Genomic DNA, 15,254 nt, shown 5'->3' on the forward strand with positions numbered 1-15,254 from the left:
CTCAATGGTCGATTCACCTGACTCCACGAGATTCGTGTCTCGTGGAGTCAGGTGAATCGACCCTCACGCGCCCGCAATTTAAGAATATCCCCTACCAAAGGGTACCAACGAGGATTTCCTATTACCAATCGGGGTACTAAGACAGTACTAAGAGGTTGCAACAACTTGAAGAGAGTGGTGCCGATAGGGACACACTCCAGTCGCTAGACTTTTCCAGCGTTCCAACTTGGGAACCCCAAAGGCGCATCAAAATCAAACAGGCAACTAATTACATAGTCCTGAAGATGATCCCGGTTCACTAGGAGCCAGGGGATCGAAACGTAGACAATTCTAAACAGTTCTACAATATATCGATTGTGTCTATTTTGGTTGCAGGAACTGTTTGTCTAAACTTGCGCATTAGCTTATTTTTTGCAAGGACTTTTTGGCTCCTACTTTCTCTTGCCTGTTAATGTATGTTTTCTGTCCCATTCCTACTTCCCTATAAACTTTTGATAACTTCTGGATAGGTACAGGCTTGTACCCTATCAAATGCTGAAATTGACCATCTGTTTGGTCACCTATTCCTCTTTTGATCAATTTGAATAAAATTTTCCTGACCCGGCTGGGTACAGGAAAAACAGATATAGTACTGATTTGAGTCTATAACTTGATTGTCTGTACAATTGAATTAGCCTAAGGACCCTTGTTTTTTTATAATAAATTGTCCGCCCATGGTCCGAAGGTATCCAATGGGTGCCCTTGTTACAAATATACAGCCTAGTACAATGGCACAGAACTCGCAAGAAGAGCCACGTAACAACACCTCAAAATAAAAAAAAAGGGCAAACATTCTGCAGCACGAGGCAGGAAGTAGCAGAGGGCCAATACTACAATTAATCAGCTCGCAAAATTAACGTAGAAACCATTGACTCACGCCATAAGAGAAAGTCTGAGGTAAAATAACCAGTCAAAACACAGCCATGGACGAATGGAGATAAAAAATACCTCATAGGAGCAAAAATAGAGGAAGGAAATATACTTGGAGGTCACATCCACAAAGCAGAATCCAAATAGTGAAGGTTTTCACAAAAAACGAGTAAAGGAAAAAAAACAAAATGGCGGCAGTTTGCGAGGGGGCATTAAATTAGCATTTTCCTACCCCAAAAAAAGCATGGTGCAGCCTGAAAACATACCCTGAGGCAGGAGGGCAGTTCCGACACTGAAAACAGCTGTTTCCGCCCAGAAACGCTGACTGGAGACATATCCTTCTTCGAAAAAGCGCCGCCGAAATCGCGGAGCTCAAGGAGGAGCGGCCATCTTGATCGCCGCGTCGCTCGCTCTCCCTACAAAGTACTTATTGAAAAGCTTTATTTTCAACACTACATCTCCAGCTGAGCTCCACGCTCACCAACTTCTTCAGTTAACATCCTTAACATTCCCTTCTCAGATCTGACATAATAACATTCCATGCAGACAGCTCTGCATGCCTCCACACATCTCCCCCTTACAATACTTTGAACAAGGAATCCACATTTGTAGATCAAAAATTACAGAACGAACTACATAGCAACAATAATAGAACCACAGAAATAAATACACACTACAATGTCACAGTAGAGTCATTGTTGAGGAAAAAAATCGCAGCACATATATAGTAGTACACATATTGCAGAGCTCTATCCCATAACCTTACACACACCACCCAAACTTCTCGTAGCGCTATTCTCCAAGACCACCACGCTATGTTTGACTTCCTTCACTCTGCATGGGGTAGAGTACTTGCTTTCTCCTTTGGAGACAAAATCTCTTTTCCTCACAACCACCCAATCACCAGGCCCACACTACACCTTTTCACACCTTTCCTTCTGTTGTAGTATACCACATTCTTCCCTTGCAACCTTAGTACTCCTTTTGTTACTTCTTCTCGATCCACTGCAACATTCACCACACTTCTCAACCATACAGGACACTCTTGCATACCCAACAGAGTTCCCTTTAAAGAAACAAACTGTTAGACTTCTGTCATGGAATGAGAAGCTGTCCTTTGTGACCACATCATTCCCCTTAATTTCTTCTTCCATGATAGGTGGTTAGCCAAGGACAGCTGTACGTTCTCCATCACTAACCTGTTTACTCTCTCCACCAATCCATTAGCTTGGAGTCAGAAAAGAGCTACTCTCTCATGTGCAATACCCGTACCAGAAAGATAAGCTGTCGTCTCCCTAGATACGAACGGCACCCCATTATCCGATACAATAGTTTTTGGTATCCCTTCATCCATGAAGACTTCCCCCATAAACTCTATAACAGTCGACGTGTTAACTTCCTGCAACGCATTGATGACAAACCACTTAAAGTGGTAATCTACTAAAACTATGATGAACCTCTCCGCTGTTCCCAATCTAGCTACAAGTCCCAATAAACCAATGGCTAGCTTTTCCCAGGACCTGTAAGGAAAACCTTACACCTCAAATGGAGGCTGTCTGATCACCTTGGTGTTGTCACTTTTTGCACATGCCACACAATTCTTTACCCTTTCCTCCACATCATCATCCATACGAGGCCACCAAAACAATTGCCTCACCTTCCTTTTCATGAGTCCTTGTCCAAAATGCCCCTCATGAATAATGTCGAGGATCCTAGTTCGAATTCTCTAGGGAGGAACAAACTGACTCATTCTCCTTAATTTCCCTTCCACAATACTCAACTCATCCGTGATCTTGAAGAATTCACTCATCTCCTATCTTTGCCCATCCTTGTTCTCCCATCCACACACAATCTTCTCCTCCACTTCCTTCATCACATCGTCATTCTCCCCTGCAACCGCCCATTCACTTGCAACAATGGCCAACTCCCCATCCATAAACACTCCCGTGCTGGAAGCTATCTCCGAAATGGTTTCCTCAGCTTCCAACTGCATTCTCGACAGATAGTCCACCATCACTTTCTTGCTACCCTTCACAAATTCTATTTCAAAATTGTATTCCTTCACAGATAACAACCACCTAATGATGCGTGGCATAACACTCCCTTCCAAATCTCTTCCACCCTTAAAGAAATATGTTAAAAGGCTTGTGATCAGTCCTCAATTTGAAAGGAATTTCCCACACATAGAACCTGAAGCGATTTATTCCCCAGTAACAGGCCAAAGCCTCTCTCTCAATCACAGAGTTCGCAGTTTCTGCTCCTTGCAACCTCCTGGACGCGAACCCAATCACGTCTCAACACCATCCTTAACCTGTGTCAAAACTGCACCGATCCCCACCTCGCTAGCATCTGTAGTGATATACGTTTTTCCCAACACATCAAAATGTCCCAACGTGGGGGCATGGACGATACTCCTCTTTGTTTTTAGAAAGGCACTCTCACGCTCTTCTGTCCAGGCAAACCCCACACCTTTCTTCATCAACCCTCTCAAAGGCTCAAATACCTCCGTAAAATTCTATAAAAACTGTGCACAGTAGTCCGCCAAACCAAGCAAAGACTACAGCTCATCCTTGGTGTAAGGCTTGCGCGCATTCTCTACTGCTGTCACTATACTGTTCTTTGGACTTATGCCTTTAGCACTGATGGTATGTCCTAAGTTTGTCGCTTCCTCATTCTTGATTTGACATTTCTCTTTTTTCACAGCCAAACCATGTTTTTCTAACCTGATCATCACTTCCTCAAACAATCTGTCATGTCAAAAGCATTCTTCCCTACAATGAATATATCGTCTTGAAAACACAGAATATGATCCAAGTCTCCAAAGAAACTCTTCATCATCCTTTGGAAGACTGCTGAGGCTGAAGCAAGTCCAAAAGGCATTCTTTTGTAATGGAACACACCCAACAGAGTAACAAAAGAAGTCAGATGTTGTGACTCTAAGTGTAGGCTAACTTGATGGTATGCAGATGACATATGTATGAGTGCAACACATAGCGGGTCACTTACACTCAATTCCTGACCCTGCCTTTTTTTAAATCACTTCACGACCACTTCACACATTCATAGGTCCTGAACAAAGCCAGCTCATTACCAAGGCCTGGCTGAAACATGTTGACCACAAAGGATGTGGGAGACAATAGATACCTCCACAACACATCCATTGCCTTGTTTTTAACACTGCCAAGGGCCCGCTAACAAAATTACCTAGTATAGGAATTGGGTCCCGAGGACAGTATTTAATTCACACTCACACGCTATCACTGCACATTCATTCACCACAAAACCAGCTCCGCTGTAAACAGGCGTTGAAGCACACCCGGGACACATTCGGTGTCACCGGGTGGAGCCTGATGATGAAGCATGCCACCAACTAGGTTGGTGGGTGAGGGCTTTCAAGAGAAATTATATTTCTTTCTTCCGTACAAACACACTATCCCTAGGGCCTTTGAGGCTAGTTCCCATTGATAATACATATATTTCAGAGGAAGTGAACTAGCCCTGCTGTTCCTCCCTCTCCCTTTGATACCTAATAATGCAGGTGACATATCCAGAACGCTAAACACAACCCCTTTACCCTCCAAGGTCATCATTTCTGAGATATTTGGTAGTGGTTGCCTATCCACCCAAATGCACTTGTTCAAGTCATGTAAGTCAATGCACAATCAAATCTTTCTCTCTCCTTTGGGTGCCACCACGATGGGAGCTAGCCACTCTGACGCCTCAGTGGGCTCGATAATTTGTTATTTCAGCAGCCTATCTAGTTCATCCTTCATGAGTTGCCTCGTCATGTTAGGAACATTCCTTACTTTGTGCACCTCCGACCTTGCTCCAACCTTTAAAACAATTTGTGCGAAAACCCCTTCAACAAACCCAACTGAACGGAAAATACTTTAGGATACTTTTTTATCAAGTTCATATGATCCCCTTCGATGACTTCTTCCACCTCATACTGTTCGGCTAACATTATTGGTTCCAAAGCACTGGGGTTGATGATTTTGCCCAGATCCCTTTAATGATGCCACCCCAGCAAATCAGGGATGTACGTTGGCACTGATTTTACTAGACCTAAGTGCCGCATTTGATACGGTCTCTCACCAGATTCTGCTGCAACGGCTGAAGGAGGAGGGGATTTCGGGTTCAGCCCTCGACTGGTTCACCTCCTTCCTCTTGGTGAAGACCTTTCAGGTGTCGGCACCCTCTTTTTGCTCTCGGATTCATACTATTCAACAAAGGGTGCCACACGGCTCAGCATTGACCCCTCCGCTGTTCAATCTGTACGTTCAACCTCTAGCATCGGTGGCTAGGAGCAGAGGCCTGACATTGGTATCGTATGCCGACGATACACAGTTGGTATTGGCACTTTCTGGCAACACAGCACAGGGTGCCTCCATGTTCCGGAGCAATCTCATGGCCATTTCTGAGTGGATGTCTGCCAACTGTCTGCAGCTTAACGCAAGCAAGACTGAAATCTTGCTGGTTGAGCGGGATGGTGAGCTGTGGAGTGAGCATTGGTGGCCTACAACCTTGGGCTGTGCCCCTAACCCTAAACAGATAGTAAAGAATCTGGGTGTTTGGGTGGACTCTGCTCTCAGCTTTCAGGCCCAAACTAAGAAAGTGGTGGGGACCTGCACAGGTATTCTGTCGGGGCTCAAACCATTGTTAGGTTACTTTGACCCGTTCCCTTGGCAGGTTATCATCCAGGCTGCCATTTTGTCAAGACTGGATTATGCTAGCTCACTCTACCTGGGAACCAACAAGTCACAGATCTTAAGATTACAGAGGGTTCCGAATGCGGTGGCCAGAACTCTTCTTGGCCTCCCGAGGACTTTCTCTACCTCTGCTGCCATTCGCAGACTACATTGGTTGCCGGTGGCCAGACGCGTGGAATTTAAGTCCCTTTGCATCGCTTTCAAGATCCTGAACTCCTCTTCCCCTGCCATTCTGGCCACCCTACTCTCGCCCTACATTCCCTCCAGCCGACTTCATTCTATGGGCCAACACTTGGCGGTTGTTCCTAGGGTAAGGAGAGCACGGGCTGGGGGGTGTGCCTTCCGTACACTGGCAGCCAAACTTTGGAACTCTCTCCCACTGTCCATTCACAGCCTAAATAATTACTTGGCATTCCGTAAGGCAACTAAGACTCATCTTTTCCCTTCACTGTAGGTCCTTATGCCTTTTCTGGCAGTCTTTTCAATTTGACGGCTTTTAGGACTGGGACGCCCCTTTGCTGGGGCAGCCATGCCCTCTATAAGCTATATAACATAACATAACATAACATACACCCTTCCATAAACATTTCTGCCTTGAAAACTGATTGTAGCACATCTCATTCCCAAGATTTCTATCTTCCTTCCTGTGTATCCTACAGCTTTTATATCAGACTTACATAGTTGATAACCTTCAGCACATTCCCATTTGCTCTCATAAGTTTCTTTAGAAATAAGGGTGAACAGACTTCCAGAATCTACCAACACTTTTACAGACAGCCCATCAAAGAGTACGTGACAGTGTGGCTTCTCCAACTTGTCAATACTTTCTAACTTCACCCCTGGTATTTTCGCTTTTACCTCTTTGCTTTCAGTTCCCTTTTTTACCTCCACAGTTAAAATTATTTCATGAATACTGTCACAACTATTGTCAACTTTTTTATCGACTTGCTGAACCCTTCGTGTATCCCTGACCTCAATTCTGGTTCTGCACAACTTTGCGAGATTCCTCTTTTCCCACACTTCCTGCACACCACATTTTTAGCTCTGCACATTGTACTGGATGCAATGTGGCCTAGAGCACCACATCAGAAACACTTTATCTCTCTCCAATTTGTATTTCTTTGTCTCATCTCTAGTTCTCCCTTACTTTTCTCCTTGCTTAATTTTTTTGTATCACTGTTTCTATCGTGACTTTTCTTCACTGCCTGCACCACCCTAATTTCACCAATAACACTGTCCTTTTTAGGTCGAGCCTAGCGCAGCGCGCATGTGCAGCCCTATGCGAGGCTTCTTGTGAGGGTTCAAAACTTCTGCTTGGGGGTCGGACTCCTCCCACACATCTGAAAGGCCTTTGCGCGTGTCTTTCAGTAATGAAAGCACACAAATGGCCAAAGGTGGGTGCATGTTCCACCTCTTCTTCAAATGTTTACTCCCACAGTGTTTTGCTCTCGGGAGCGAGCAGCGGCACGCAGTCTGGCAGCTGCATTCCTCCCTCCTCGTGGATCAGGTTACTAATTAGCAGCCTGCGCTCCATGTTTGCACCCCTCCCACTCTTCTGTGTTTTTTCTTGACTGACTCACTCAGTCTCTCTCTCACTGACTGTCTGACTGACTCTCTCACTGACTGACTGACTGACCGTCACTGACTCTCTGACTGACTGACTCTCCCACTCTTTCTCTCTCTGACTGACTGACTGACTCGATCACTGACTGACTGACTGACAGACTCTCTCACTGACTGACTGACTCACTGACTGACTGACTCTCTGACTCTCTCTCGCTGACTGACTTTCTCTCTGACTGACTGGCTGTCTGACTCTCTCTCACTGACTGACTCTCTGAATCTCTCTTACTGACTGACTCTCTGACTCTCTCCCTGACTAACTCTCTCACTGACTGACTCTTTCTCTCACTAACTGACTCTCTCACTGTCTCTCACTGACTGACTCTCTCTCTCATTGACTGACTAACTGACTGACCGACTGACTCTCTCACTGACGGACTGACTGACTCTCTCACTTTCTCTCACTGGCTGATTGACTCACTCTCTCAATCTCTCTCTCACTGACTGACTGACTGACTCTCTCACTTTCTCACTTACTGACTGACTCTGGCTGACTCTCTGACTGACTGACTCTCTCTCTCACTCTCTGACTTACTGACTGCATGACTGACTCACTGACTGACTAACTCTCTCACTGACTGACTGAGTCACTGACTAACTGACTGACTCTCTCACTGACTGGCTGACTGACTGATTCTCTCCCTCTCACTGACTGACTGACTAACTGACGCTCTCACTCTCTCTCTCACTGACTGACTGACTCTCTCACTGACTATGTGACTGACTGACTGTCTGACTCTCTCTCTCTCACTGACTAACTCTTTCTCTCACTGACTGACTCTCACTCTGTCTCACTGACTGACTGACTCTCTCACTGACTGACAGACTGACTGTCTGACTCTCACTCTCTCTCTCACTGACTAACTGACTCTTTCACTCCTCACTGACTGACTGACTCTCGCTGGCTCTCTGACTGACTGACTGACTCTCTCACTCTCTCACTGAATGACTGACTGACTCTCTCACTCTCTCTCTCACTGACTAACTAATGAACTGACTCTCTCACTGACTTACTAACTAACTGACTCTCTCACTGACTGTTATACAGGTACTATTTCCCAACCATCACCTTCCTGTTATTTATGCCACCCCATAACAAAAAAACGATAACAAGCAACCATTGGGACAGGCAGATAGAAGTTGCCAGCATTGAAAGGACAAACAAAACTCAAGACATTATTTATTGTTAATACTTTTTTAACATGGCCGTTCAGTTGTACATAATGCTTTGTTGGTCATATATAAGGTAACAAAAATGCTTCAGACACTTCTTTATTATAGCTTTCCAGCATGCTGCAGACTTCTGTACAGCACAGCATAAAGACATAGGCAAAGTCAATATCTTGGCTAAACACTTACAAGGTCCCAAAGGCACGACCTATTGGCTATGCCAATGCTTGTTCTCATTGCTGGTGCCATCCATCTCCTTCAGTCAAATTGCCGTATGCTCCATGGCTTGGGCAATTTGAATCATTTCCTCTAAATTGGGATCCTTCATCAACAAACTTTCTTTGACTCTCTTATTATTGGTGCACCGCACGGTCTGGTCTCTAATAAAGGAATCTGCTTGCTGTTCAAAGCGACATGAAAACGCCAACCCTCTCAAGGTTGTGACATAAGATGCTATGTCTTCGCCCACCCTCTGTACTCTGGAGAAAAATGTATGTCGCTCTAGCACTAAATTGGTCTTAGGAGTAAACTGAATATCTAACATCTGCATAGGCATTTCAAAAACATTGGTTGGTTACCCATCACCCGTACCAAAGGATATCTCCAGTAAGTCTTCATAAATTCTCCTCCCCTCAATACCTAAATGATGGAACCGGATTGCCTGACGTCTGGGTGGACCATAGCTGTCCCCATCAATGGCTAACATGTAGTTGAGAAATATTTTTTTCCACTGCTTCCATGGCACAGGTGGATCTCCAGGCGAAGGTAGGAAAGGCGGAGGCGAAGCCATAGCTTGATCAGCCGTCTCTGCAATAAACTCAACACAATAAATTAAAATAATAAATTAAAGTAATAATCTAATATAGTAGATAATAAACCACCACAAAAAACTAAAACAAATAATGCAAGAGTTGTCTTCTATTGTTTCAGCAGGTTTGTTTCCATGGTTATTGTATAGAATTAAATAGTACTTCTTCTAATGAAGTTGCAGAAAGCAGGAGACTGGTTGCTGGAGCAGGAAGCAGGAATGCGAGTATCCACTTTATTTTTCACTTTATTAGCTTTGTGTGTTGGGGTTCTCGTTAGCACCGCGTCACTGGGGCAGACTTGGGGCAAACTCACAATAGCTACGGGCGTTTACTGCGTCACAAAGTGGACAAGCACCACCACTACTGGAAGGTTCTTAGAGGCAGACTTGGGGTTGGAGTCGCAGCAACAACACAGTGAGTTTCCTGCTATGCGCACCAATGCCTCATGAAGGAAGCAAGCCCACAGCGGGATTGTCCAGCGCTTGCTTCACGGAGGCATTTTTGGGATTGCACTGATCCAGGCTGATATTATGGTGTTGTGGCAGTCACACACAGACTAGTAATGTGTTGCAAAATGGCGGTTAGACACCGGCTGGTATTACACCCCAACTTCCTTTGACAATGGAGGCCACTCATTGATCACACACGCTGGGACCGACGTCGCACAGATGTCGTCTTTTCTTTTGTAGTACAGGCCGCGCGCTGACCCCAACGCGCCAATAATTGCTTCGTGCTTCTTGCACACAGTTAAGCCAGTAGGCTCAATAGTAACATTAAAATTAAGTTATGGTGCCACATAAGCATGTCAGAAGCGGATGTGTAATGTAAACACAAAAGGTAAAAAGTTCTCAACCAGTTGTACATTTATGATGATTTTTTTTCAATTACCCCATAATGACACCGGTAACTTGCCTATAGTGCTTGATCTAGGGGTGAAGGTGTCGCAGGACTGTCCCTTGCACAGTTCCCTCACCTTGTCGCCAAGTGTAAAGATCCAGGAACAAGAAGTACTTCTTGAAAAGCTGTAATCTGAAAGAGACCATTAGTTATAGATTCCTTACATTAGAATTACCCCCAGGCATCCGACTGGATCTGGAGAATTTTTCTTCAGCAGTACCCCTGCGTGTCGGTAACTGGCATTGGTTGACTCCGCATTTATCGTTGGCGTTGTGACTGCTGGAATGACGTTGTGGTATCTACTGACGTCAGTTCTTTCTTTTTCCGCACCAGCCAGTGCAGATCCGGAGAGAACGGTACCCGCAGTCATTTTTTGACTTGTGTTTTTTCACTTTTTGTCGACATCTTTTTTGAGTCGTTCGACTCCTGGTGCACGCAGGGATGTCACATCAGCAGACCGGCTTAAAGCCTTGTGACTCTTGTCAGAAGCTGGTGTCAGTCACGGATCTGCACCTCGTGTGCTTTTGGTGCCTGGAGCGCGACCACGACCTGAAGTCGTGTGTCGAATGTCGGGCCATGAAGGCGAAGTCTTTGCAGGAGCGGTCCCGAAAGCTTATGGATGCCCGGAAGTCAGCTCCGCATCGCTCGAGGTCCCAGTCGAGAGGGAGGTCCCGGGACTGGTCGTGGAGTCACCACCATCACTCCTCATCGAAGTCTTCGGGTAAGTCGAAGCACAATAACAAGGCGAATAAGCACTGTTACTCTTCACCTCCTTCCCCTCTGTCAGCCAACATGACACGGGACGCAGAAGGGTGTTGTCCAGGGCTCCGCCCGTGGAGCCTACTGGGACAGCTCCGAGATTCCCTGCCTTCCCTAGAGCCGGAGCGTCCCCTGTCCAGCTTTGTGCTTTTTTACGAAGCCCTCCACTCCAACTTTGGGCAGCCCAACTCCACTGGCGCGCCTTAGGGCCTGCGGACTCGGCTAGGGGCTCTAGGCCTTCGATGCTGGCAGGTCCGGCCTTGGCACCGCAGGGATCCAGGCCTGAAGGGTGTGGTTCTTGTAACCCTGTGGTCAGCTTCATTTGGGGGTCCGTGTATGTCTTTTCTCCTTCGGGATGAGGTTTGATGTTCTTCCCTAGTGTTTGTCGTTGGCATCTGGTGTTGTGGCCCTGGGTGAGTGTCGAGAATGTGAGCACCTGGAATTTGACTTGGATCCTTAAACGTTTTTGATCTTATTGTAGAATTGCTGCCGTTCCTCAAGAGGTGGTGTTTTGTATGAATGCCTACAGTTGAACTAGGGTCTTGGACCTTTGTGTTAGGGAGTACATTTAGTTGGAATGAGCTCGTAGCGCTATGGAGAGAGGGTTGAATCATTGCCGTAAAGTCTGGGTCTTGTTCTGTAGAATTTTCCGCTCTGAGAGGTTGTTGAGTGAACTGTGTATCTTGTGATGTGTTCTGTGATGAGATGGCTCTTGTGTGTGCTCTTAGTTTGGTGGAACCATTGATCAAAGATTTTGAGGTCAGGGTCCGATGCTTGTACCAGCAGGATGCCATTCTTGTATATTGATATTGCCACTTCTGCCTTGAATGATTGTGAAGGGGAAATAGATAGGGGCGACTTTTCCTGTGAGCAGCATTGTGGGCACCACTTACCACGCTAGTTCTCCCTCTTGCTATCCAACCGGACTGGGCATTTGAAAACCGGGTTAGCAGCTCCCCCCTACCGCCGCCGCTGATTCCATCCCGCGGCCGCCGAGTGGAGGTGGGGGACTACAGTCCCCAGAATTCACATCGGAACAAGCACACAACTTCCACCCGGAGGTGCATTTAATCACCTGACACCCCCATGACACGGGGTCACGCGCGGGTCGCTCCGGGGCTAAGCCCGGGCAAAGAAGCAAGAAATGGTAAGGGGTTCTGCCCACTTAACCCTCCCGTACCTGAGCAGGAGACATCCAAGGATGAATAAGTAGCAAAAAAGGGGGTACTGAAGGGATTAATCCTTTTTTAATTTTTCAACAAGAAACATCTAATTATCTTGAGAAACACACATAGAACATTATAAACATATGTAGGAAAATTCATATACACACATATGAGCGGACATCTAGGGAAGCACGACAATCAACAATCTATATACAAATTATCACATATACATTATATACAAATATACAAAACATTTACAAAATCAACAAACATTTATCTGTACCCTGAATTCAACAGATATATACAAATATGATGTAGGCTTCATCAGGACATGGGTACTCTAATCTTGACGGTCCTGGCCATGCCTAGGTCCGGTATATCTGGTATGCCCACAGGGCCACCCACACAGGTGGGGGTGGGAGCCACTATCCTAATCCAGGTACTGTAAATAATACCTTATATATACAATATGTCCGCTTGGAAAAGGAGGTAGATTCTCAGCATACGTGGCTTAAATCACACGGTCTCTCTCAATTATTCGAGTGTCACGACCAAATAGTGGACGCCTCGGCGTTATTCATTCTCCCGCGAAACAGCCTACATCATCTGGCTGAAACGCGACCGCGACTGCGTCGACACCTTTTGTTTGAATGGAGTCCCCTGTTACAACTTAAAAAGATTTGATTTGTCTCTGTTTTGCACCTATACAATTTGAGATTGGGTTAATGTCCTAACCCCCTGGTGCTTTTCTTTTGGGACTTCCACTTTGTTGTGCACTCCTTTGCAAATTAGGAGGAGGCATTTACTTAAATCGGTGTATATATATTTGTATATATCTGTTGAATTCAGGGTACAGATAAATGTTTGTTGATATTGTAAATGTTTTGTATATTTGTATATGATGTATATGTGATAATTTGAATATAGATTGTTGATTGTCGTGCTTCCCTAGATGTCCGCTCATATGTGTGTATATGAATTTTCCTACATATGTTTATAATGTTCTATGTGTGTTTCACAAGATAATTATAAGCCCGGGCAAAGGGCGGGCCGTCTGTGGCCGTCCGGGGCTGGGCTGGGCCATCCCTCTGGGCTGTGTATGAGCACACAGAAATAATAAAGCGTGAGGTAATCGTTCAAGGTCTGTACCATCATTGTTTGCCTGCACCCACATATTGTGGCCATTATTATTGTTATTATTATTGTTGTATTCTGGCCACAGCATAATGGGTGAAAACACCCCTGCAAAACCGCAGAAAACTGCTCCAAACACCCCCTTACCCAGTCTAACTGCTATAGACAAAATGCTCCAGAAAACTATAGGCGTAGTGCCCACAGCAATCGAGAACACCGAGAGGCGCATATCACTCCCGCCTGGTTTATCACATCAAATATTTCTGGACAACACAGTTGCTTCTTTGGACTCATCAATGTTGGCCTCGTTTGTGGGGTTTCCAAGTTCTGTGACGCAAGAGTCCAATTCTATCCAACTAAATATGCCCCTTGAACTTCCTCCCTTGGCTGGCAGACTGTCATTAACTCCAACCCTTCAACCATTATCAACAGAAAAGGAACCCTTCCCCTTATCTAATGACCTGGTAGAGCTGAATGTTTCCTAACATCAAACCCGGAACTAATAGAGGAGGAAGTTGGGGAGGGTAGAGAAAGGGAAAACGCTCATGTAAGAACAAGAGGGCAAAAGGCGAAAATCAAACAGAACTATATTAGCAAAAACCAAACTAAAAATAACGAGCGAGGGAAAGCTGGTTGCCCTTACCGCAAATTAACATCTAATCCGCATGCACAAAATGGGGAAAAAAGTGAGGGTCAAGTATTAACGTCCACTGCTCACTTTAGCAGTGGGAAGCCTGAAATGGGGGAAGTAAGCTTTTGGAAAAGGCTTGTGACCCTGTTTACTACAGTATTGGGGCCAATTAGCATGAAGATCTCAAGCATCGAAACTAGGATGGGTGAAATCGAGGATGGTATAAAAAAACTTGCGAAAATAAAGCCCCCTAAAGAACAAGAGTTGTGTACCAAAAATGTAGTGGAGACAGTCCTAAAAGACAGGCTAGATAAAACTGAGGAGAATTTAAGAACAAGCCTAAAGCACCTGGAGAACAAGATTGAGCATATAAGGGTACCTCTTGAGAAAAATGGTGGAGGAGGCATCACCAGAGGGAAAGATAGCTCCTCCACAAAAAACATAGGGTTAAATAACTGTAACGGCCTAGGGATAACCCACGGTTCTCCACTCAAGAAGGGACATAATGCCATTTCCACCTCTCATCCATTATACCCTCTGCAGAAACCCGACACGGACATTGACTTATATGAGGAACACTGGCCCTTTAAGGACGGATGGAACAGCCAGTGGGAGGAGCCACGGCAGGAGACGGAATCGTTTTATGCCGGAGAAGACGAATCAGAGGTGTGCTTGTTCACCAGGAGGAAGGAGGCGAGAGCGGAGAGCGAAGACGGAGTGCGAGACGGAGCAGAGCGGAGTTTTGAGACTTGGGACGCGACGAGAGCCGGAGGCGGAGAACCGGAGGAAGAAGACGAGACGCCAGGAGGCCACCGACACCACGAGCCGCCCAGCCATACACCCGCGGGAGGTGTATGGCTCAGCTCGGTCCTAGTACGTTAACGTTTTACCCAGCCCCTGAGTTTGTCCCGTACCTGGCTGAGCCATACACCTCCCGCGGGTGTATGGCTGGGCGGCTCGTGGTGTCGGTGGCCTCCTGGCGTCTCGTCTTCTTCCTCCGGTTCTCCGCCTCCGGCTCTCGTCGCGTCCCAAGTCTCAAAACTCCGCTCTGCTCCGTCTCGCACTCCGTCTTCGCTCTCCGCTCTCGCCTCCTTCCTCCTGGTGAACAAGCACACCTCTGATTCGTCTTCTCCGGCATAAAACGATTCCGTCTCCTGCCGTGGCTCCTCCCACTGGCTGTTCCATCCGTCCTTAAAGGGCCAGTGTTCCTCATATAAGTCAATGTCCGTGTCGGGTTTCTGCAGAGGGTATAATGGATGAGAGGTGGAAATGGCATTATGTCCCTTCTTGAGTGGAGAACCGTGGGTTATCCCTAGGCCGTTACAATAACCTTACTGGAAGTAGAACTATGCCAACAGATTTAGGCGCCCAAGGTGGGACCAATAATACGGCCCGAGAGGAGGGCCTAAACCGTGATGGGGCAAGGCAGCATGAAAAAGAAAAGGAG

The sequence above is a fragment of the Lissotriton helveticus genome, chromosome 12 (assembly GCF_964261635.1).
Source record: "Lissotriton helveticus chromosome 12, aLisHel1.1, whole genome shotgun sequence".
NCBI classification, from domain to species: Eukaryota; Metazoa; Chordata; class Amphibia; order Caudata; family Salamandridae; genus Lissotriton; species Lissotriton helveticus.